At 51.8% G+C, this 24818-nt stretch overlaps 1 protein-coding gene across 2 annotated transcripts in view; it reads right to left on the bottom strand.

Annotated features, from left to right (window-relative positions):
• Positions 1–11746, bottom strand: part of LOC140208439 (uncharacterized) — a 91821-nt gene extending 80075 nt beyond the window's left edge. For both annotated transcript variants that reach the window (XM_072277122.1, XM_072277121.1), the window contains exon 1: positions 11555–11746. The gene's annotated coding sequence lies outside the window, so the exon portion shown is untranslated. The remainder of the gene's footprint in view (positions 1–11554) is intronic.
• Positions 11747–24818: the final 13072 nt, after the last annotated feature.

The following is a 24818-nucleotide window of genomic DNA, read 5'->3' as shown; positions in this document are numbered from 1 at the left end:
TGTTTGTGTGTCACGGGTGAACACACGGAGAGTGAAGGGGGCAGGGTGTGTGTGTGTGTGTGTGTGTCACGGGTGAACACACGGAGAGTGAAGGGGACAGGGTGTGTGTGTGATGTCATGGGTGAACACACGGAGAGTGAAGGGGACAGGGTGTGTGTGTGTGTCACGGGTGAACACACGGAGAGTGAAGGGGACAGGGTGTGTGTGTGTCACGGGGTGAACACACGGAGAGTGAAGGGGACAGGGTGTGTGTGTGTGTGTCACGGGTGAACACACGGAGAGTGAAGGGGACAGGGTGTGTGTGTGTGTCACGGGTGAACACACGGAGATTGAAGGGGACAGGGTGTGTGTGTGTGTGTCACGGGTGAACACACGGAGAGTGAAGGGGACAGGGTGTGTTTGTGTGTCACGGGTGAACACACGGAGAGTGAAGGGGACAGGGTGTGTGTGTGTGTGTCACGGGTGAACACACGGAGAGTGAAGGGGACAGGGTGTGTGTGTGTGTGTGTCACGGGTGAACACACGGAGAGTGAAGGGGACAGGGTGTGTGTGTGTGTCACGGGTGAACACACGGAGAGTGAAGGGGACAGGGTGTGTGTGTGTGTCACGGGTGAACACACGGAGAATGAAGGGGACAGGGTGTGTGTGTGTGTCACGAGTGAACACACGGAGAATGAAGGGGACAGGGTGTGTGTGTGTGGCTGTGTGTGTTACGGGTGAACACACGGAGAGTGAAGGGGACAGGGTGTGTGTTTGTGTGTCACGGGTGAACACACGGAGATTGAAGGGGGCAGGGTGTGTGTGTGTGTGTGTGTGTCACGGGTGAACACACGGAGAGTGAAGGGGACAGGGTGTGTGTGTGTGTCACGGGTGAACACACGGAGAGTGAAGGGGACAGGGTGTGTGTGTGTCACGGGTGAACACACGGAGAGTGAAGGGGACAGGGTGTGTGTGTGTGTGTCACGGGTGAACACACGGAGAGTGAAGGGGACAGGGTGTGTGTGTGTGTGTGTGTGTGTGTGTGTGTGTGTGTGTGTCACGGGTGAACACACGGAGAGTGAAGGGGACAGGGTGTGTGTGTGTCACGGGTGAACACACGGAGAGTGAAGGGGACAGGGTGTGTGTGTGTGTCACGGGTGAACACACGGAGAGTGAAGGGGACAGGGTGTGTGTGTGTGTGTGTGTCACGGGTGAACACACGGAGAGTGAAGGGGACAGGGTGTGTGTGTGTGTCACGGGTGAACACACGGAGATTGAAGGGGACAGGGTGTGTGTGTGTGTGTCACGGGTGAACACACGGAGAGTGAAGGGGACAGGGTGTGTGTGTGTGTCACGGGTGAACACACGGAGAGTGAAGGGGACAGGGTGTGTGTGTGTGTCACGGGTGAACACACGGAGAGTGAAGGGGACAGGGTGTGTGTGTGTGTGTGTGTCACGGGTGAACACACGGAGAGTGAAGGGGACAGGGTGTGTGTGTGTGTCACAGGTGAACACACGGAGAGTGAAGGGGACAGGGTGTGTGTGTGTGTGTGTCACGAGTGAACACACGGAGAATGAAGGGGACAGGGTGTGTGTGTGTGTGTCACGGGTGAACACACGGAGAGTGAAGGGGACAGGGTGTGTGTTTGTGTGTGTGTCACGGGTGAACACACGGAGAGTGAAGGGGACAGGCTGTGTGTGTTACGGGTGAACACACGGAGAGTGAAGGGGACAGGGTGTGTGTTTGTGTGTCACGGGTGAACACACGGAGAGTGAAGGGGACAGGGTGTGTGTGTGTCACGGGTGAACACACGGAGAGTGAAGGGGACAGGGTGTGTGTGTGTGTCACGGGTGAACACACGGAGAGTGAAAGGGACAGGGTGTGTGTGTGTGTGTGTCACGGGTGAACACACGGAGAGTGAAGGGGACAGGGTGTGTGTGTGTGTCTGTCACGGGTGAACACACGGAGAGTGAAGGGGACAGAGTGTGTGTGTGTGAGACGGGTGAACACACGGAGAGTGAAGGGGACAGGGGTGTGTGTGTGTGTGTCACGGGTGAACACACGGAGAGTGAAGGGGACAGGGTGTGTGTGTGTGTGTCACGGGTGAACACACGGAGAGTGAAGGGGACAGGGTGTGTGTGTGTCACGGGTGAACACACGGAGAGTGAAGGGGACAGGGTGTGTGTTTGTGTGTCACGGGTGAACACACGGAGAGTGAAGGGGGCAGGGTGTGTGTGTGTGTGTGTGTGTGTCACGGGTGAACACACGGAGAGTGAAGGGGACAGGGTGTGTGTGTGTGTCACGGGTGAACACACGGAGAGTGAAGGGGACGGTGTGTGTGTGTCACGGGTGAACACACGGAGAGTGAAGGGGACAGGGTGTGTGTGTGTGTGTCACGGGTGAACACACGGAGAGTGAAGGGGACAGGGTGTGTGTGTGTGTGTGTGTCACGGGTGAACACACGGAGAGTGAAGGGGACAGGGTGTGTGTGTGTCACGGGTGAACACCGGAGAGTGAAGGGGACAGGGTGTGTGTGTGTGTCACGGGTGAACACACGGAGAGTGAAGGGGACAGGGTGTGTGTGTGTGTGTGTGTCACGGGTGAACACACGGAGAGTGAAGGGGACAGGGTGTGTGTGTGTGTCACGGGTGAACACACGGAGATTGAAGGGGACAGGGTGTGTGTGTGTGTGTCACGGGTGAACACACGAAGAGTGAAGGGGACAGGGTGTGTGTGTGTGTGTGTCACGGGTGAACACACGGAGGTGAAGGGGACAGGGTGTGTGTGTGTGTCACGGGTGAACACACGGAGAGTGAAGTGGTCAGGGTGTGTGTGTGTGTCACGGGTGAACACACGGAGAGTGAAGGGGACAGGGTGTGTGTGTGTGTCACGGGTGAACACACGGAGAGTGAAGGGGACAGGGTGTGTGTGTGTGTGTGTGTCACGGGTGAACACACGGAGAGTGAAGGGGACAGGGTGTGTGTGTGTGTCACGGGTGAACACACGGAGAGTGAAGGGGACAGGGTGTGTGTGTGTGTCACAGGTGAACACGGAGAGTGAAGGGGACAGGGTGTGTGTGTGTGTGTGTCACGAGTGAACACACGGAGAATGAAGGGGACAGGGTGTGTGTGTGTGTGTCACGGGTGAACACACGGAGAGTGAAGGGGACAGGGTGTGTGTTTGTGTGTGTGTCACGGGTGAACACACGGAGAGTGAAGGGGACAGGCTGTGTGTGTTACGGGTGAACACACGGAGAGTGAAGGGGACAGGGTGTGTGTTTGTGTGTCACGGGTGAACACACGGAGAGTGAAGGGGACAGGGTGTGTGTGTGTCACGGGTGAACACACGGAGAGTGAAGGGGACAGGGTGTGTGTGTGTGTCACGGGTGAACACACGGAGAGTGAAAGGGACAGGGTGTGTGTGTGTGTGTGTCACGGGTGAACACACGGAGAGTGAAGGGGACAGGGTGTGTGTGTGTGTGTGTCACGGGTGAACACACGGAGAGTGAAGGGGACAGAGTGTGTGTGTGTGAGACGGGTGAACACACGGAGAGTGAAGGGGACAGGGGTGTGTGTGTGGGTGTCACGGGTGAACACACGGAGAGTGAAGGGGACAGGGTGTGTGTGTGTGTGTCACGGGTGAACACACGGAGAGTGAAGGGGACAGGGTGTGTGTGTGTCACGGGTGAACACACGGAGAGTGAAGGGGACAGGGTGTGTGTGTGTCACGGGTGAACACACGGAGAGTGAAGGGGACAGGGTGTGTGTGTGTGTGTCACGGGTGAACACACGGAGAGTGAAGGGGACAGGGTGTGTGTGTGTGTGTGTCACGGGTGAACACACGGAGAGTGAAGGGGACAGGGTGTGTGTGTGTGTGTCACGGGTGAACACACGGCGAGTGAAGGGGACAGGGTGTGTGTGTGTGAGACGGGTGAACACACGGAGAGTGAAGGGGACAGGGGTGTGTGTGTGTGTGTCTCACGGGTGAACACACGGAGAGTGAAGGGGACAGGGTGTGTGTGTGTGTCACGGGTGAACACACGGAGAGTGAAGGGGACAGGGTGTGTGTGTGTGTGTGTCACGGGTGAACACACGGAGAGTGAAGGGGACAGAGTGTGTGTGTGTGTCACGGGTGAACACACGGAGAATGAAGGGGACAGGGTGTGTGTGTGTGTGTGTCACGGGTGAACACACGGAGAGTGAAGTGGACAGGGTGTGTGTGTGTGTCACGGGTGAACACACGGAGAGTGAAGGGGACAGGGTGTGTGTGTGTGTGTGTCACGGGTGAACACATGGAGACTGAAGGGGACAGGGTGTGTGTGTGTGTGTGTGTCACGGGGACACACGGAGAGTGAAGGGGACAGGGTGTGTGTGTGTGTGTGTCACGGGTGAACACACGGAGAGTGAAGGGGACAGGGTGTGTATGTGTGTGTGTCATGGGTGAACACACGGAGAGTGAAGGGGACAGGGTGTGTGTTTGTGTGTCACGGGTGAACACACGGAGAGTGAAGGGGATGGTGTGTGTGTGTGTCACGGGTGAACACACGGAGAGTGAAGGGGACAGGGTGTGTGTGTGTGTGTGTCACGGGTGAACACACGGAGAGTGAAGGGGGCAGGGTGTGTGTGTGTGTGTGTGTCACGGGTGAACACATGGAGAGTGAAGAGGACAGGGTGTGTGTGTGTGTCACGGGTGAACACACGGAGAGTGAAGGGGACAGGGTGTGTGTGTCACGGGTGAACACATGGAGAGTGAAGGGGACAGGGTGTGTGTGTCACGGGTGAACACACGGAGAGTGAAGGGGACAGGGTGTCTGTGTGTGTCACGGGTGAACACACGGAGAGTGAAGGGGACAGGGTGTGTGTGTGTGTCACAGGTGAACACACGGAGAGTGAAGGGGACAGTGGGTGTGTGTCACGGGTGAACACACGGAGAGTGAAGGGGACAGGGTGTGTGTGTGTCACGGGTGAACACACGGAGAGTGAAGGGGACAGGGTGTGTGTGTGTGTCACGGGTGAACACACGGAGAGTGAAGGGGACAGGGTGTGTGTGTGTGTGTCACGGGTGAACACACGGAGAGTGAAGGGGACAGGGTGTGTGTGTGTGTGTCACGGGTGAACACACGGAGAGTGAAGGGGACAGGGTGTGTGTGTGTGTGTGACGGGTGAACACACGGAGAGTGAAGGGGACAGGGTGTGTGTGTGTGTCACGGGTGAACACACGGAGAGTGAAGGGGACAGGGTGTGTGTGTGTGTGTCACGGGTGAACACACGGAGAGTGAAGGGGACAGGATGTGTGTGTGTCACGGGTGAACACACGGAGAGTGAAGGGGACAGGGTGTGTGTGTGTGTCACGGGTGAACACACGGAGAGTGAAGGGGACAGGGAGTGTGTGTGTGTCACGGGTGAACACACGGAGAGTGAAGGGGACAGGGTGTGTGTGTGTGTGTCACGGGTGAACACACGGAGAGTGAAGGGGACAGGGGGTGTGTGTGTGTCATTGGTGAACACACGGAGAGTGAAGGGGACAGGGTGTGTGTGTGTGTGTCACGGGTGAACACACGGAGAGTGAAGGGGACAGGATGTGTGTGTGTCACGGGTGAACACACGGAGAGTGAAGGGGACAGGATGTGTGTGTGTCACGGGTGAACACACGGAGAGTGAAGGGGACAGGGTGTGTGTGTGTGTCACGGGTGAACACACGGAGAGTGAAGGGGACAGGGTGTGTGTGTGTGTGTCACGGGTGAACACACGGAGAGTGAAGGGGACAGGGTGTGTGTGTGTCACGGGTGAACACACGGAGAGTGAAGGGGACAGGGTGTGTGTGTGTGTGTGTCACGGGTGAACACACGGAGAGTGAAGGGGACAGGGTGTGTGTGTGTCACGGGTGAACACACGGAGAGTGAAGGGGACAGGGTGTGTGTGTGTGTCACGGGTGAACACACGGAGAGTGACGGTGACAGGGTGTGTGTGTGTCACGGGTGAACACACGGAGAGTGAAGGGGACAGGGTGTGTGTGTGTGTCACGGGTGAACACACGGAGAGTGAAGGGGACAGGGTGTGTGTGTGTGTGTGTCACGGGTGAACACACGGAGAGTGAAGGGGACAGGGTGTGTGTGTGTGTCACGGGTGAACACACGGAGAGTGAAGGGGACAGGGTGTGTGTGTGTCACGGGTGAACACACGGAGAGTGAAGGGGACAGGGTGTGTGTGTGTGTGTCACGGGTGAACACACGGAGAGTGAAGGGGACAGGGTGTGTGTGTGTGTGTCACGGGTGAACACACGGAGAGTGAAGGGGACAGGGTGTGTGTCTGTGTCACGGGTGAACACACGGAGAGTGAAGGGGACAGGGTGTGTGTGTGTCTCACGGGTGAACACACGGAGAGGGAAGGGGACAGGGTGTGTGTGTGTGTGTCTCACGGGTGAACACACGGAGAGGGAAGGGGACAGGGTGTGGGTGTGTGTGTCACGGGTGAACACACGGAGAGTGAAGGGGACAGGGTGTGTTTGTGTGTCACGGGTGAACACACGGAGAGTGAAGGGGACAAGGGTGTGTTTGTGTGTGTCACGGGTGAACACACGGAGAGTGAAGGGGACAGGGTGTGTGTGTCTGTCCCGGGTGAACACACGGAGAGTGAAGGGGACAGGGTGTGTGTGTCACTGGTGAACACACGGAGAGTGAAGGGGACAGGGTGTGTGTGTGTCTGTCCCGGGTGAACACACGGAGAGTGAAGGGGACAGGGTGTGTGTGTGTGTCACGGGTGAACACACGGAGAGTGAAGGGGACAGGGTGTGTGTGTGTGTCACGGGTGAACACACGGAGAGTGAAGGGGACAGGGTGTGTGTGTGTGAGTGTCACGGGTGAACACACGGAGAGTGAAGGGGACAGGGTGTGTGTGTGTGAGTGTCACGGGTGAACACACGGAGAGTGAAGGGGACAGGGTGTGTGTGAGACGGTCACGGGTGAACACACGGAGAGTGAAGGGGACAGGGTGTGTGTGTGTGTGTCACGGGTGAACACACGGAGAGTGAAGGGGACAGGGTGTGTGTGTGTGTGTCACGGGTGAACACACGGAGAGTGAAGGGGACAGGGTGTGTGTGTGTCACGGGTGAACACACGGAGAGTGAAGGGGACAGGGTGTGTGTGTGTGTGTCACGGGTGAACACACGGAGAGTGAAGGGGACAGGGTGTGTGTGTGTGTGTGTGTGTGTCACGGGTGAACACACGGAGAGTGAAGGGGACAGGGTGTGTGTGTGTGTCACGGGTGAACACACGGAGAGTGAAGGGGACAGGGTGTGTGTGTGTGTCACGGGTGAACACACGGAGAGTGAAGGGGACAGGGTGTGTGTGTGTCACGGGTGATCACACGGAGAGTGAAGTGGACAGGGTGTGTGTGTGTGTCACGGGTGAACACACGGAGAGTGAAGGGGACAGGGTGTGTGTGTGTGTGTCACGGGTGAACACACGGAGAGTGAAGGGGACAGGGTGTGTGTGTGTGTGTCACGGGTGAACACACGGAGAGTGAAGGGGACAGGGTGTCTGTGTGTGTGTCACGGGTGAACACACGGAGAGTGAAGGGGACAGGGTGTGTGTGTGTGTCACGGGTGAACACACGGAGAGTGAAGGGGACAGGGTGTGTGTGTGTCACGGGTGAACACACAGAGAGCGAAGTGGACAGGGTGTGTGTGTGTCAAGGGTGAACACACGGAGAGTGAAGGGGACAGGGTGTGTGTGTGTGTGTCACGGGTGAACACACGGAGAGTGAAGGGGGACAGGGTGTGTGAGTGTGTCACAGGTGAACACACGGAGAGTGAAGGGGACAGGGGGGTGTGTGTGTGTCACGGGTGAACACACGGAGAGTGAAGGGGACAGGGTGTGTGTGTGTGTGTCACGGGTGAACACACGGACAGTGAAGGGGACAGGGTGTGTGTGTGTGTCACGGGTGAACACACGGAGAGTGAAGGGGACAGGGTGTGTGTGTGTGTCACGGGTGAACACACGGACAGTGAAGGGGACAGGGTGTGTGTGTGTGTCACGGGTGAACACACGGAGAGTGAAGGGGACAGGGTGTGTGTGTGTGTCACGGGTGAACACACGGAGAGTGAAGGGGACAGGGTGTGTGTGTGTGTCACGGGTGAACACACGGAGAGTGAAGGGGACAGGGTGTGTGTGTGTGTCACGGGTGAACACACGGAGAGTGAAGGGGACAGGGTGTGTGTGTGTGTGTCACGGGTGAACACACGGAGAGTGAAGGGGGCAGGGTGTGTGTGTGTGTGTCACGGGTGAACACACGGAGAGTGAAGGGGACAGGGTGTGTGTGTGTGTGTGTGTGTGTCACGGGTGAACACACGGAGAGTGAAGGGGACAGGGGGTGTGTGTGTGTCACGGGTGAACACACGGAGAGTGAAGGGGACAGGGTGTGTGTGTGTGTCACGGGTGAACACACGGAGAGTGAAGGGGACAGGGTGTGTGTGTGTGTGTCACGGGTGAACACACGGACAGTGAAGGGGACAGGGTGTGTGTGTGTGTCACGGGTGAACACACGGAGAGTGAAGGGGACAGGGTGTGTGTGTGTGTCACGGGTGAACACACGGACAGTGAAGGGGACAGGGTGTGTGTGTGTGTCACGGGTGAACACACGGAGAGTGAAGGGGACAGGGTGTGTGTGTGTGTCACGGGTGAACACACGGAGAGTGAAGGGGACAGGGTGTGTGTGTGTGTCACGGGTGAACACACGGAGAGTGAAGGGGACAGGTTGTGTGTGTGTGTGTCGGGTGAACACACGGAGAGTGAAGGGGACAGGGTGTGTGTGTGTCACGGGTGAACACACGGAGAGTGAAGGGGGCAGGGTGTGTGTGTGTGTGTCACGGGTGAACACACGGAGAGTGAAGGGGACAGGGTGTGTGTGTGTGTGTGTGTGTGTCACGGGTGAACACACGGAGAGTGAAGGGGACAGGGTGTGTGTGTGTGTGTCACGGGTGAACACACGGAGAGTGAAGGGGACAGGGTGTGTGTGTGTGTCACGGGTGAACACACGGAGAGTGAAGGGGACAGGGTGTGTGTGTGTGTGTCACGGGTGAACACACGGAGAGTGAAGGGGACAGGGGGTGTGTGTGTGTCACGGGTGAACACACGGAGAGTGAAGGGGACAGGGTGTGTGTGTGTGTGTCACGGGTGAACACACGGAGAGTGAAGGGGACAGGGTGTGTGTGTGTGTCACGGGTGAACACACGGAGAGGGAAGGGGACAGGGTGTGTGTGTGTGTGTGTCACGGGTGAACACACGGAGAGTGAAGGGGACAGGGTGTGTGTGTGTGTGTCACGGGTGAACACACGGAGAGTGAAGGGGACAGGGTGTGTGTGTGTCACGGGTGAACACACGGAGAGTGAAGGGGACAGGGTGTGTGTGTGTGTGTCACGGGTGAACACACGGAGAGTGAAGGGGACAGGGTGTGTGTGTGTGTGTCACGGGTGAACACACGGAGGGTGAAGGGGACAGGGTGTGTGTGTGTGTCACGGGTGACCACACGGAGAGTGAAGGGGACAGGGTGTGTGTGTGTGTCACGGGTGAACACACGGAGAGTGAAGGGGACAGGGTGTGTGTGTGTGTCACGGGTGAACACACGGAGAGTGAAGGGGACAGGGTGTGTGTGTGTGTCACGGGTGAACACACGGAGAGTGAAGGGGACAGGGTGTGTGTGTGTGTGTCACGGGTGAACACACGGAGAGTGAAGGGGACAGGGTGTGTGTGTGTGTCTGACGGGTGAACACACGGAGAGTGAAGGGGACAGGGTGTGTGTGTGTGTCACGGGTGAACACACGGAGAGTGAAGGGGACAGGGTGTGTGTGTGTGTGTGTCACGGGTGAACACACGGAGAGTGAAGGGGACAGGGTGTGTGTGTGTGTCACGGGTGAACACACGGAGAGTGAAGGGGACAGGGTGTGTGTGTGTGTGTCACGGGTGAACACACGGAGAGTGAAGGGGACAGGGTGTGTGTGTGTGTCACGGGTGAACACACGGAGGGTGAAGGGGACAGGGTGTGTGTGTGTGTCACGGGTGAACACACGGAGAGTGAAGGGGACAGGGTGTGTGTGTGTGTCACGGGTGAACACATGGAGAGTGAAGGGGACAGGGTGTGTGTGTGTCACGGGTGAACACACGGAGAGTGAAGGGGACAGGGTGTGTGTGTGTGTGTCACGGGTGAACACACGGAGAGTGAAGGGGACAGGGGGTGTGTGTGTGTGTCACGGGTGAACACACGGAGAGTGAAGGGGACAGGGTGTGTGTGTGTGTCACGGGTGAACACACGGAGAGTGAAGGGGACAGGGTGTGTGTGTGTCACGGGTGAACACACGGAGAGTGAAGGGGACAGGGTGTGTGTGTGTGTCACGGGTGAACACACGGAGAGTGAAGGGGACAGGGTGTGTGTGTGTGTGTCACGGGTGAACACACGGAGTGTGAAGGGGACAGGGTGTGTGTGTGTCACGGGTGAACACACGGAGAGTGAAGGGGACAGGGTGTGTGTGTGTGTGTGTCACGGGTGAACACACGGAGAGTGAAGGGGACAGGGTGTGTGTGTGTGTGTCACGGGTGAACACACGGAGAGTGAAGGGGACAGGGTGTGTGTGTGTGTGTGTGTCACGGGTGAACACACGGAGAGTGAAGGGGACAGGGTGTGTGTGTCACGGGTGAACACACGGAGAGTGAAGGGGACAGGGTGTGTGTGTCACGGGTGAACACACGGAGAGTGAAGGGGACAGGGTGTGTGTGTCACGGGTGAACACACGGAGTGTGAAGGGGACAGGGTGTGTGTGTGTGTGTCACGGGTGAACACACGGAGAGTGAAGGGGACAAGGTGTGTGTGTGTGTGTCACGGGTGAACACACGGAGAGTGAAGGGGACAGGGGGTGTGTCACGGTCACGGGTGAACACGGAGGGTGAAGGGGACAGGGTGTGTGTGTGTGTCACGGGTGAACACACGGAGTGTGAAGGGGACAGGGTGTGTGTGTGTGTCACGGGTGAACACACGGAGAGTGAAGGGGACAGGGTGTGGGTGTGTGTCACGGGTGAACACACGGAGAGTGAAGGGGACAGGGTGTGTGTCACGGTCACGGGTGAACACACGGAGAGGGAAGGGGACAGGGTGTGTGTGTGTGTCTCACGGGTGAACACACGGAGAGTGAAGGGGACAGGGTGTGTGTGTGTCACGGGTGAACACACGGAGAGTGAAGGGGACTGGGTGTGTGTGTGTGTGTCACGGGTGAACACACGGAGAGTGAAGGGGACAGGGTGTGTGTGTGTGTGTCACGGGTGAACACACGGAGAGTGAAGGGGACAGGGTGTGTGTGTGTGTCACGGGTGAACACACGGAGAGTGAAGGGGACAGGGTGTGTGTGTGTCACGGGTGAACACACGGAGAGTGAAGGGGACAGGGTGTGTGTGTGTGCCGGGGGTCGGAGAGACAGAGGTGAGGGAGCCACTCTGACCACCTGCCGGACATCTGACAGGATCCAGACACGCAAGGCCGGGTGAAGGCCCAGGTCTCCGAGTTCACGCCTTCGTACGTCTCCTCCTACCTCTCGGCGATACATCAGACTCCGGCCGCAGGAGACGCTTCACAAACGCCCCCGGCTTCCCTCGGATGGAAATGGAAATAAATCAGAAAGCGGACATTTACTTTGGGATTTGTTCCGCTTTCACGGAGAAATCGGCGCCGAAGCGGAAGACGGAACCAGCGGGGTTACCGCCCTCTCCGCTGGTCCGCTTCTGCTATTGGGTCTAACCAGTGATTGACATTCCTTTTCACCAATGGCAATAGCGCAGCTCCTGGAGCGTTGTTTTTCAGCGGTGGGGAGCTCCTACGCCGGTGGCGCTGTGGCGAGCTCCGACACTGGAGGCGCCGTGGGGAGCTCCGACACTGGAGGCGCTGTGGGGAGCTCCGACACTGGTGGCGCGGTGGGGAGCTCCGACACCGGAGACGCTGTGGGGAGCTCCGACACCGGAGACGCTGTGGGGAGCTCCGACACCGGTGGCGCAGTGGGGAGCTCCGACACTGGTGGCGCTGAGGGGAGCTCCGACCACTGGAGGCGCTGAGGGGAGCTCCGACCACTGGAGGCGCTGTGGGGAGCTCCGACACTGGTGGCGCGGTGGGGAGCTCCTACGCCGGTGGCGCAGTGGGGAGCTCCGACACCGGTGGCGCTGTGGGGAGCTCCGACCACGGGTGGTGCTGTGGGGAGCTCCGACACCGGAGGCGCTGTGGAGGAGCTCCGACACCGGAGGCGCTGTGGGGAGCTCCGACCCCGGTGGCGCTGTGGAGGAGCTCCGACACTGGTGGCGATGTGCAGACCTCCGACCACGGGTGGTGCTGCGGCGAACCTCCCGCTAAACGCAGTCGCTGTGCCGACCGCAGCCGTCGCCGGCGGTTCTCCTGTTCAGGCGGCGGTGAGGAAGGACCGATCCCGCTTTTGTGTAAATTGGGGGCTGACTGCAGTGCGAAGGGGCCGGGACCGACTTCTGCTGGACGGCTGGAGGCTCCGGGCTCTCCGGTCCCGCAGCCCCGATTTTAGCTTTGCACCCGAGCCCGGGTGGTGGGATCAGTTAGTTGTTGTTCCCAGGCTGGGAGAGGGTTTGGGGCGAAGGGTATCTGTCTGTGTGTGGGTAGAGGTTATGGGTGGACTTGTGGGTGTGGGGTGAGTGGAGGGAAGGGTGTGGGACCGTAGTCGGGTGGGGTTGCTGTTGTGAGGAACTGGGATGATCGGACGTTCCGTGACCCGGGTCGGTCAAATAAAGTTGTAAACGGGAGGATCTGCTCCGTTGTATCGGACGCTCGGGCATCCTTTCAATGAGCAACAATCTCTTTTCAAATTCATCACTGTCTAATCTTGCTGTTAACATCGTGTTTGTTACAAAGCCCCAGAGTCTGGGAACAGCTGTCACAGTTATGGGCTGTTGGTGCAGACTGGGATGGCGGTGGGGTGTCAGTGACCTCTGTATCAGAGAAAAACACGGGTTTGTACAGCCGCTTGTGAGATAAATGTCCTTACAGTGGATTCGGATCTGGTGGGATATCTGGAGTTTGGAAGGGGAAAGGGAGAAAGGAAGGGGCTGAAGTGGGAGAGTTTTAAGCAGTGAAACATAGTCCGGGGTGGAGGAGTACAGGAGCTGTCTGAGAGATCGTTTTAATTGTTTTTTATATAATCTCACAGATGGTGACCGAGGAAGAAGCTTTTTGAGGGAGGATACCCAGAGATCAGCAGGTCACACAAGGTATCAAGAGAATGACAGTGATGTGATGTCCTGTGTCATGAGTATAGACAGTCATCTCAAGTGAGGAGTGTGTGTGGAGATGCAGTTCCACTGGGATCAGTGAAGTGTCCATCTATCTGGCTGAGTGTACAATCTTTGGGATTCACTGCCCCGAGGGCGTGAAGGCTGGGTGCATCTGAGGTGGAGAGAGATAAGTATTTAAGGGAGTGAGGGGGATGGCCACAAAAGTACAGGTCAGAAACGGCCGTGTTAAACAATCATAAGATCATGAGATACAGCAGGAGAATTCTTCCTCATTTCTGGTCTAAATTGATTTCCGTCTCATCTGAGAGTCTGCCCCCTGGCCCTGGGCTCTGCACTATGGGAAACACCCTCTCACATCCTCTCTATCTCGGGTTTTACAGTATTCAGGAACTTACAAACTCCAGCGGGAACAGGCACAGAAACATCAAACACCATGAGCTGTGATCTTGTTAGGTAGCCTCATGTGCAGCACCTTGTTAAAGACCATCTGAAAATCTGAACAAACAGCATCCACTGCCTCTCCTTTGTCTGTCCTGCCTGTTGTTTCATCAGAGAATTCCAACAGATCTGTCAGGCAAGATTTCTCCTGAAGAAAACCATGCCTACTTTGGCCGTACTGTATTATGCACCTCCAAGTACCCTGAATCCTCATCATTAATGGACTCCAACATCTCCCCACCTACTGAGGTCAGACTAACTGTCCTATAATTTCCTTTCTTATCCCTCCCTCCCCTCTTAAAGAACGGAGTGGCATTTGCAACTTTCTAGTTCGCCATAACCATTCCCAAATCTAGTGATTCTTGAAAGATCATTACTCATTCCTTAAGAGAAACATGAGGGGGAATTTCTTCACTCAGAGGCGGTGAGGTTGTGGAATGGGGTGCCAGAGCAAGTGGCAGGTTCGATTTCAACATCTCAGAGAAGTTTGGATGGGTTCATAGATGGGAGGGGGGAATATGGTCCCAGTGGAGGTTGCTGGAACTCAGCAGATTGATGGGTTGGTACAGACTAGATTGGCCAAATGGCATTATTCCATGCTGTCGTGCTCTATGTCTTTAATGTCTGCACAAACTCTTCAGCTCCCTCTTCCTGAACCCTTGGGTTTACACCATTTGGCTGGGAGTCTTATCTACCTTCAGACCTTCCAGCTTCCAAAGCACATTTTCTCCTCTGTAATAGCACCTATTCTCACTTCTGCCCCGATATTCTTGAGGTCTTGGCATTTTTGGGGGAAAAAAAGATGCAAAGTCAGGGTAAGGGATGTAGAGGGGACAGGGGAGGAAGAAGTCCAAGGTGGGAGGTCATAGGTGAAACTGGAGATGGGGAGGGGTGAAGTAATATACCCAAGGATAAAGTTTTCCTCAACGAAACCAGGATTGAGCACTCCATGCCACCGTGTGTAAAACTAATAAGAAGTACACAATACTAAAGTTAAATGAAAGCACTATCCAGAAAAATGAAGAAATGGTCACTATGGAAGATCAAGTTATCCATTCATGTCCCTCCATAGAGACATCCTGCGATCTGAGCAGACAGATTCCGCGCAAACTGAGAAATGATTATGCTTTGCGATGCCTGCACCTCAAGTTTTACCAGCTGGAGCTGAGAAACAATAATTATTATAGGTTGACAAACTCTCTGTAGACGGACGATCGCTGGACATAAAGTCTTGGCCTCCAGAACTGCGCGTGGCAATGAATTCCACAGATCCACCACCCTCTGTCTAATCTCACCTTCGTTCCAGAAGGACGCCCCTCTGTTCCGAAACAGTTTCCTCTGGTCCTAGACTCTCCCACCATGGGACATACCAGTCTACTCAGGTCTTTCAACATTCGATAAGTTTCAATTATATCACCTTTCATTCTTTTGAATTTCAGTGAATACGGGCCCAGAATCATCAAAGGGTCTTCACAGGACAAGACATTCAATCCTTTAGACTCTCTCCAGTCTTAGCCCATCCTTTCTAAGATAAGGGGTGCAAAACTGCTTACAATAATCTAAGTGAAGCTTCACCAATGCTTTATAAAGCCTCAACATTAAGTTCTTGCTTTTATATTCTAGTCCTCCTGAAATCGCATTTGGCCTCACTGCCACCTCAACTTATAAATTATCCTTTAGGGAATCCTGCACAAGGGCTCCTAAGTTTAGACTATTTAGAAAATAGTGTACCCCAGTATTTCTTTTCCCAACGTGCATGACTATACGCTTCCCTACACGGTATTCCATCTGCCATATTTACACCCATTCCTTGAATCGTCAAAGTCCTTTTATAGCCTTTCTGCCTGGTCTTTTATAGCCTCTTTTATAGCCTCTCTGCCCGGTCCTCCAGCTATCTTGATATCATTGGCAAACTTTCCAATAAAGCTATCAATTCTGCCATCCAAGTCCTGTGGAACATCACTAGTCACCGGCAGCCAAACAGAAAACGTCCCCTTTATTACTATCCTTTGCCAATCAGCCACTGTTTTATCCATACAATAATCTTTCATGTAATGTCATGGATTCATAACTTGTTAACTAGCCTCATGTGTGGCACCTTGTCAAAGACCTTCTGAAAATGCAGATGTACATCATTACCCGATTCTCCTTTGTCTAGCTTGCTTATAATGACTTCAATAAATTCAAAGAATTTCAATACACTTTCTAGGCAAGATTTTCCTGGAGGCAAACATGCTGAGTGCCGATTTTATCACGTGCCTCGAAATGCCCTGGAAACACATCCCCAACATCCGACTTCAATATCTACCCAACCAGTGAGGTCAGACGAACTGTACTAAAATTTCCGTTCTTCAATCTCTCTCCCTTCTTGAGTAGTGGAGATACATTTCCGAATTTGCAGTCTTCCGCAACCATACCAGACTCACTCCACTGATTCTTGAAACTTCATTGCTCATCCCTCCATAATCTCTTCAGCCACCTCTTCCAGAACTCTGGGATGTACACCATCTAGTCCAGGTGATCTATTTACCTTCAGACCTTTCTGTTTGCCAGGAACCTTCTCTCGAGTAACGACAACTTCACACACTTCTGACCACTGACATCTGGACATACAGCATCCCACTAGGTGCATCCACAATGAAGACTGGTGTGAAATACTTATTCAGTTCAGCCGCCATCTCCTTGTCACCCACCCTCCCCAGGCATCGTTTTCCCCCGGTCCGACATCCACTCTTGCCTCTTTTACACTTCATAGACCTGAAGAAACATTTGGTATCATCTTGTAACTTCGTATTCCATCTTTTCTTTCTTAATTAATTTTTTAGTTGCCTCTTGTTGGTTTATAAAAGCTTCCCAATCATCTAGCTTCCCACCAATTTTTGCTCTGTTATATGCCCTCTCTCTGGCTTTTATGTTGGCTTTGCCTTCTCATTAGCCGTGGTTGTATGACGCTCTCTTTAGAATAGTCGTTCCTTTTTCAATGTATATATCCTGTGTCTTCCGAATTGCTTCCCGCATTTACAGCCTTTGATGCTTTACCGTCATCCCTGCCAGTGTTTTTTGTCTGTTATCAAATTTGGCCAATTCCCCTCTCATTCCTCTGTATTTGTCCTTATTCCACGGTTATATTGATAGATCTCACTTTAGCTTCTCCTTCTCAAATTTCAGTGTGAATTCAATTATATTAAGATCATTCTCTCCTCAGGGTTCTTTTACCTTAAGTGCTCTAATTCGGTTCATTGCACAACACCAAATCCAGAATAGCTGATCCCCAGCTGGGCTCAACATGGTGAGCAGTGACCAGTGATGTGCCTCAGGGATCTGTTCTGGGACACTTACTCTTCATCATATTTATAAATGACCTGGATTAGGAAGTAGACGGATGGGTTAGTAAATTTGCTGATGACACAAAGGTTGGGGTTGTTGTGGATAGTGTGGAGGGCTGTCAGAGATTACAGCGGACATTGATAGGCTGCAAAACTGGGCTGAGAAGTGGCAGATGGAGTTCAACCCACATAAGTGTGAGATGGTTCATTTTGTTAGGTCAAGTATGATGGCAGAATGTAGTATTAATGGTAAGATCTTGGCAGTGTGGAGGATCAGAGGGATCTTGGGGTCCGAGTCCACAGGATGCTCAAAGCAGCTGCACAGGTTGACTCTGTGGTTAAGAAGGCGTACGGTGTATTGGCCTTCATCAACGGTGGAATTGAATTTAGGAGCCGAGAGGTAATGTTGCAGCTATATAGGACCCTGGTCAGACCCCACTGAAGAGTACTGTGCTGAGTTCTGGTTGCCTCACTACAGGAAGGATGTGAAAGCCATAGAAAGGGTGCAGAGGAGATTTACAAGGATGTTGCTTGGATTGGGGAGCATGCCTTATGAGAATAGGTTGAGTGAACTTGGCCTTTTCTCCTTGGAGCTACAGAGGATGAGAGGTGACCTGATAGAGGTGTATAAGATGACAAGAGGCACTGATCATTTAGGGCAGTCAGAGGCTTTTTCCCAGAGCTGAAATGGCTGCCACAAGAAGGCATGGGTTTAAGGTGCTTGGGAGTAGGTACAGAGGAGATGTCAGGGGTAAGTATTTTACTCAGAGAGTGGTGAGTGCGTGGTATGGGCTGCCGACGATATTCCAGATAACTGTGTATCAAGAGTCCCGATGAAGGGTCTTGGCCCAAAACATTGATTCCCATCGATAGATGCTGCCTGACCTGTTGAGCTCCTCACATACATTGTCTTGTTGCTCTAAACTTCCAGCATCTGCTGTATCTCTTGTGTCCCATATACTGGTACGTTTCTGGAAAGGAGACACAGGTAGGCAGAGAGGGTGCTGTGGCTGTGTTGGTAAAAAGTCAAATCAAATCAAATCATCAGAAAGGTGGCGTAGGGTTGGAAAGCAAACATTAAAAAAAAATCACCCAACAGTCTGATAGAATTTCTAAACTATCTATTTTCATCAAAAATAAACATGATTATATGAGTATAATGAGTATATATGAAAGTCTGATAAAAAAAAACACAGGCCAGAAAACTTAATTGAGAAGCCAACTCAGAAAAATGTATTACCACTATGGAAGAAATAACTAACCAGTGGAATGAGTATCACCCTCCATGGGAGACATCCCAATGATCTGAGCAGATGAAATGGTGACAAAGAAGCATCGAGCCCCTGACTGAGAGTTGGAGACCTCTTCCCTGAAACAGAGGGATTCCTCGCAGAAATACAGGCCAAGGTGGTTAACAAAGAAAATAAATCAAAAATGCATAAAATACAAACAAGCAAGGTGATTAATGCAGAAAATGCCAAGAGAAACCAGACACAGTCCAACACATTCTGGGATCCTGCAGCAGTTGAACTCAATCGGATTACGTACACAGGTACAATCAAATAGCAAATATCATTCACTAAAACCTTGCTTTAAAATATAAACTTATGAATGACCACCGTAACTTCATAAAGGCACCATAAATTCAAGCCTGATCCGGTTTTAGAGTCAAAATCTCACAATTTATATGATAGTCAATACATTATTTCAGATAGGACAATCCATAATAACCATCCAGATATAATATTACAGGATAACCAAGCAGGAACAACTCCCTCAATAGATAAAACCATTCCCAACACACACATGTTCCTCGACCAGTGGAGCACCTCACCACAGGCATTGTTTGTATCATCAGTCAGACAACCAAATTACTTTCTCTGTCAATCAGCTTCCAAATGTTGCTACTCTGTCACTTATTGCCACACCCCGCTGCTGATTCCCTTCTCCTCATCATACGTTCTTACCCCAACCATCGTCCAGAGCCCCAAACTCTGCCCTGTGCAGACTCGCCTCTGGTTTCTGACCCTGCTCCGTTCAACATCCAACTAATGGCTTCTCATTCTGTTTTCAGTCTTGAGAGGACAGTGGCTTTTTCTAACAACCCTGGCAGCTATGTAGGATGCTGGTCAGAACCCACTTGGAGTACTGTTGTCAGTTCTGGTTGCCTCACTACAGGAAGGATGTGGAAACCACAGAAGGGGTGCAGAGGAGATGTACAAGGATGTTGCCTGGATTGGGGGTGGGGGGGACATGCTCTCTGAAGACAGGTTGAGTGAACTCGGCGTTTTCTCCTTGGAGTGAAGAAGGATGAGAGGTAACCTGACAGAGGTGTATAAGATGATGCGAGGCATTGATCGTGTGGATAGCCAGGGGCTTTTTTGCCCCAGGGCTGCCACAAGAGGACACAGATTTAAGGTGCTTGGGAGTAGGTACAAAGGAGATGTCTACGGTAAGTTTTTATGCAGAGAGTGGTGAGCGCCTGGAATGGGCTGCCGACGACAGTGGTGGAGGTGTATACGATCAGGTATTTGAAAAGACTTTTGGATTGGTACATGGAGCTTAGAAAAGCAGAGGGCTATGGGTAACCCTAGTAATTTTTAAGGTAGGGGCATGTTTGGTTAAACTTTGTGGGCTGAAGGGCCTGTATTGTGCTGTAGGTTTTCTATGTTTCTTTGTTAACCCTTCAGAAGCAGGGAAAATGACCTATAATGTGGAAATAAGAAGGTGAACTACCAATGTCATTCTTCCTCAGCCCAGGGATTTGAGGGGTGAAGAACATGTCAGCTAGAACTGCAGTCAATTTGACTTCTTCAGTCTGCAGAAAATTCAAGGGGAACCCCTTCACCCACACAGTGGTGACTGTTTGGAACCCATCACCACAGGGAGAGCAAGAGGGGAACAACAGGGGAGGATTTAAAAGGACTATCGTGGAACAGAATCACTGGCAGGGTCCAGCTGGCCTGAGTTGACTCTTTACTGTACACTAGGTGCATTATAAATTCACTAAGTACCAGAGACAAGAATTCGAACAGAACTGATTTATTTGCCTCAGATCCAGGATATTAAACAACAGTCCCATTAAAGGTGAATGTGCAGCAGAAGAAACTCCTCCCATGCCCAGTGACCAGGGCGCAGAACTGGGTGTGGTGAGCAGCAGCAATAATTGCAGAGTTCAGCACCGACAGTCACTCTCGAAATTGCATTCAGCAACGGTGATGGACAAATATCCAGCATTCAGCTTATTGAAACTTCCTCCCAGTGTGAACCCGGTAGTGTGTCACAAGGTTAAATGACTGAGTGAATCCCTTCCTACATTCACAGCAGGTGAACGGTCTCTCCCCAGTGTGAACTCAATGATGCACATTTGATGGAGATGGCTGAGAGAAACTCTTTCCAATGTCTGAACAGGTGAAAGGCCTCGATCCAATGTGAACTCGTTGGTGTCTCTGCAGGTGGAATGACCGAGTGAAACCCTTCCCGCAGTCTGAGCAGGTGAATGGCCTCTCTCAAGTGTGAACTCTCTGATGTACCTTCAGTTTAGATGATGAAAGGAATCCCTTCCCACAGTCTGAGCAGGTGAATGGCCTCTCCCCAGTGTGAACTCGCTTGTGCACCAGTAGGTCGGATGACTGAACGAATCCCTTCCCGCAGTCTGAGCAGGTGAACGGCCTCTCCCCAGTGTGAACTCGCTGATGTACCTTCAGGTTAGATGACCAAGTGAATTCCTCCCCACAGTCAGAGCAGGACTGATGATTGAGTGAATCACTTGCTCCAGTTCTTCAGTATCTGGACAGAGACAGAAAAACTGGTGTATTGTTTTGAAGATTCCTGCAGAGAGATTCCTTGTCGTTATTAATCTGTAAAAAGATTTACAAAATCCATCAATGGGTGAAGGACATTTCAGATGAGATCACTCGAGTTGCCAAGGTGTGAACTGACTTCACACTGTTACAGTAAGGATCAACCCAAGTTGGAAGGAGAAATCATCTTCTAACTGGGCACAGTGTTGGTATCTGGAATCAAACTCCCTGATGCTCTTCCTGTCTCAATAAGAATGGGGCATTTCTGCCATCTCAAATCTCTGACTTGGCTCAGTTTGACTCTCTCTATTGGTATTATTCCCTGTTCCCACTGAGCTGTATGGGTGCCCGGCCCCAAAGGAACTGAAACACTCTCACACAAATAGCCTTTGTTGACCTGCAGCTGGGACCTTCTTTTATGCACTGTTAATTTAAAGTGCCGCAGTTTTAATGCCATATAAAAATTTGCTGCTGAGATGAATGGTTGGTCTGTTAAAAGGAATTAGAGTGAATATTAGTATTATTTCAGGTTCTTGTCACAGTCATAGAAAAGTACAACACAGAAACAGACCCTTTGGCCCATCTAGTTTGTGCTGAACTATTTAAATGTTTTATTCCCATATCCCTACCATCCAGGTACCTACACAAACCTCTTAAATGGTGAAACTGAGCTCGCATTCACCACTTCTGCTGGCTGCTCATTCCACACCTGGATGACCATCTGTGTGAAAAAGTTTCCCCTCATGTTCCCCTTAACGTTTCACCTTTCACCCTTAACCCATGGCCTCTGGTTGTAGTCCCACACCATCTCAGTGGTTAAAGCCAGCTTGCATTTACCCTATCTATAACCCTCATAATTTTGGTACAATTCCATCAAATCTTTCCTTAATCTTTTACATTCCAAGGAATAAAGTCCTGACCTGTTCAATCTTTCCTTATAACCAAGTCCTCCAGACGTAGCAATATCCTTCTGAATTTTACTTCTTTCCTCTAGGTAGGTGACCAAAACTGCACACAATAGTCCCAAGTTAGGCATCACCAATTTCTCATACAGAGTCAACATAGCATCCATCTCCTGTACTCAGTACATTGGCTTATGAAGGCCAATGTGCCAAAATCCTTCTTTCTCCAGCAACTTTTGCGTCAGCACAGTACACACAGGTAACACCAGTTTCTGTATTGTACATAAATATTTCCCCTGAACCCTCCCCCAGGTGACTGACGGTGGTGAACTCAGTGATGGCAATGCCAATGAATATGAAGGGAAGGGCAGTAGTCTGTCTCATTGGAGTCTGGCACATTTGCGATGTGAAAGCTACTTGTTGCCCAGGACAAGGTGTTGGATATCATTATGGATCCAGAGAGAGTGGGTCAAAACATGTTCTCACGGGTAGAAAAGTCCAGAACAAGAGGAGGTGGAACAAGCAACAGACACAAAATGCTGGAGGAACTCAGCAGGCCAGGCAGCATCTATGGAAAAGAGTACTAATGCTGAGTTCCTCCAGCAATTTGTGTGTGTTGCTCGGATTTCCAGCATCTGCAGATTTTCTCTTGTTTGTAATTGGAGGCAGAACAAAGGTGATTTTCACAACAGCTGATGTAAAAGATTTTGTGCCCTTTCTCCGAGTTCCCGATCCTTGCATTTAGACAGCTGGAGCTCAGCTCTGTCTGAGAGACCCATCGGTTCCCATTCCCTCATCAGCCGGAAGCCCCCTGGGGCCCTTATAGTGATCGAGAGAGAAAGGGAAGAATCGGTGTTGGAAAAAGTCCGACCAGAGAATCGTTCTTACCTGCAATCGGATGCACACGAGGCCGGTTGTGTACTGTGCGCATGCGTGATATTCGGGAACATCGGCAACCCTGACGCCAGCGCATTCAATCGGTGAGTCAGCGACTGCGTAATTTAAACGCTGGGCTTTCTGGGTAATCACGACGCCATTAAAAGTGTCTGCAAGCACCGGTTCCATGCCCATGGATCAGTGTTTGTATGTACAAAAAACTCAGCACCTGTTTTAATGCAGACAGCAACTCCCATAAACAATATACTGAATATCAACAGGCATTCCCTGTGTTTCATGCCAAAGTAAAACCCTCTTACAATGCAGATATAAAAAACAAGAGATTCTGCAGTTGCTTGACATGTACACACACAAACACACACGCAAAATGCTGGAGCAACATCCTGGACCGAAGTGACTGTAATGTGCTGTAGGTTCCTGTGATTCTATGTAATTCAGCGGAAGTCTCTTCTCCCAGGGAGTGGTGACTTGTTCCAACCTGTTATCACAGGGAGAGTGAGAGCTGAACGGCAGGGATAGATTTTAAAATACCTGTGCACCAACAGTTTCGCACTGGGATTCGGCCGTTCATCTGCTCCGTGTGTGCGAAATGACTCATTCACTTAATCCACTTTATGATGCTCGGGTGAGTTTACAATAAAATAGAGGCCACATTTCTGTCCGGAGTGAGCAAACAGGTTTACTCAATCATCCCAGCTGGTGCAACGCCAGCAACTTCACATCAGGGAGGAACTTCAAATCAGCTCTATGTTAAATATTTAGCCATCAAGGTAACTGAGGGACTGTTAGAAACATAGAAAATAGGTGCAGGAGTAGGCCCTTCGGCCCTTCGAGCCTGCACCGCCATTCAGTATGATCATGGCTGATCATCCAACTCAGAACCCTGTACCTGCCTTCTCTCCATACCCCCTGATCCCTTTAGCCACCAGGGCCATATCTAACTATCAATCCCCCTCTCCATTATTTAATCAGTTCAACATGACTTGCCTTTCATAAATCTATTTTTTCTGTTATTGTCACACTTTGTCGAAGTGTTAGTTCTGAGACTGATTATCATTTGCAAGGCTTTCCTACACTGAGGTTAATCTGCCTGATCTAGGATTGCTAGATTTATCCTTGCATCTCTTTTGAGCAAAAATACTGTATATCCTATTCTCTTGTCCTCAGATGCACCCCAAAGCTGTAGATGTTGGAAGATTCTGACCACAACTTCGCAGTTTCCTCACATACAATCTATCTGTACCAGATGATTTATCCACATTCAGTTCAGCTGGCATTTATGGCAAATCCTCTTTTTCAACATCTCCCCAGAACAGAGCCTCATCTTCCTTTTCTGTTACTGTCAAAATCTGCAGTTCTTGCGGCTGCTCATCCCACCCAGGACCGAACCATAGTCACTGAGCATTGGAGGAGTCAGTTCTGCTGATGTTAGCCCTAAACTAGAGTGGTGTTTAATATTATGGATCTGTGAAAGACAAATTAGTTCTGTATCAAATTCCGTGTCTCAGGTACTTACTGTCTCTACCACACTCACGATGTACAGTAGAGAGGCCACTCGGCCCATTTAGTTCCTGCCCATGTTTCTGTTCCATATCAGTATATCACAATCTATCCCTGCCATTTCCCTCTCACTCTCCCTGTGATGACAGGTTACAACATGTCACCACTCCGTGGGATAGGAGATTTCCCTTGAATGTCATAGAATCATAGAAATCTACAGCACATTACAGACCCGTTGGCCCACAGTGTTGTGCCGACCATGTAACCTACTCTAGAAACTGCTTAGAGTTACCCAACCGTATAGCCCTCTATTTTCATAAGCTCCATGTACCTTTCTAAGATTCTCTTACAAGACTTCATTGTATCCACCTCCACCACTGTTGCTGGCAGTGCATTCCACACAAACACCACTCTTTGTTTAAAAAAACTTAGCTCTGACATCTCCTCTGTACCTATTTCCAAGCAGCTTAAACCTATGCCCCCTCGTGTTATCCGTTTCAACCCTGGGAAAAAGCCTTTGGCTATTCACACGACCAATGCCTCTCATCATCTTATTCACCTGCAAGAAATTTTCTGCATGCTTTTCTCCAGGCTGAATAAGACGATGAGCTCACTGTGGTTTTAACGTTCTTCAGGGCTCTGGACTAAGGTGCTGAAGCTCCTTCTTCCCTGCTCTTTTCAACG

Source organism: Mobula birostris, chromosome 13 (genome assembly GCF_030028105.1).
Source record: "Mobula birostris isolate sMobBir1 chromosome 13, sMobBir1.hap1, whole genome shotgun sequence".
Classification (NCBI taxonomy): Eukaryota; Metazoa; Chordata; class Chondrichthyes; order Myliobatiformes; family Myliobatidae; genus Mobula; species Mobula birostris.
The sequence above is the reverse complement of the archived record's forward strand: the minus strand, read 5'-3'. Positions and strand labels throughout refer to the sequence as shown.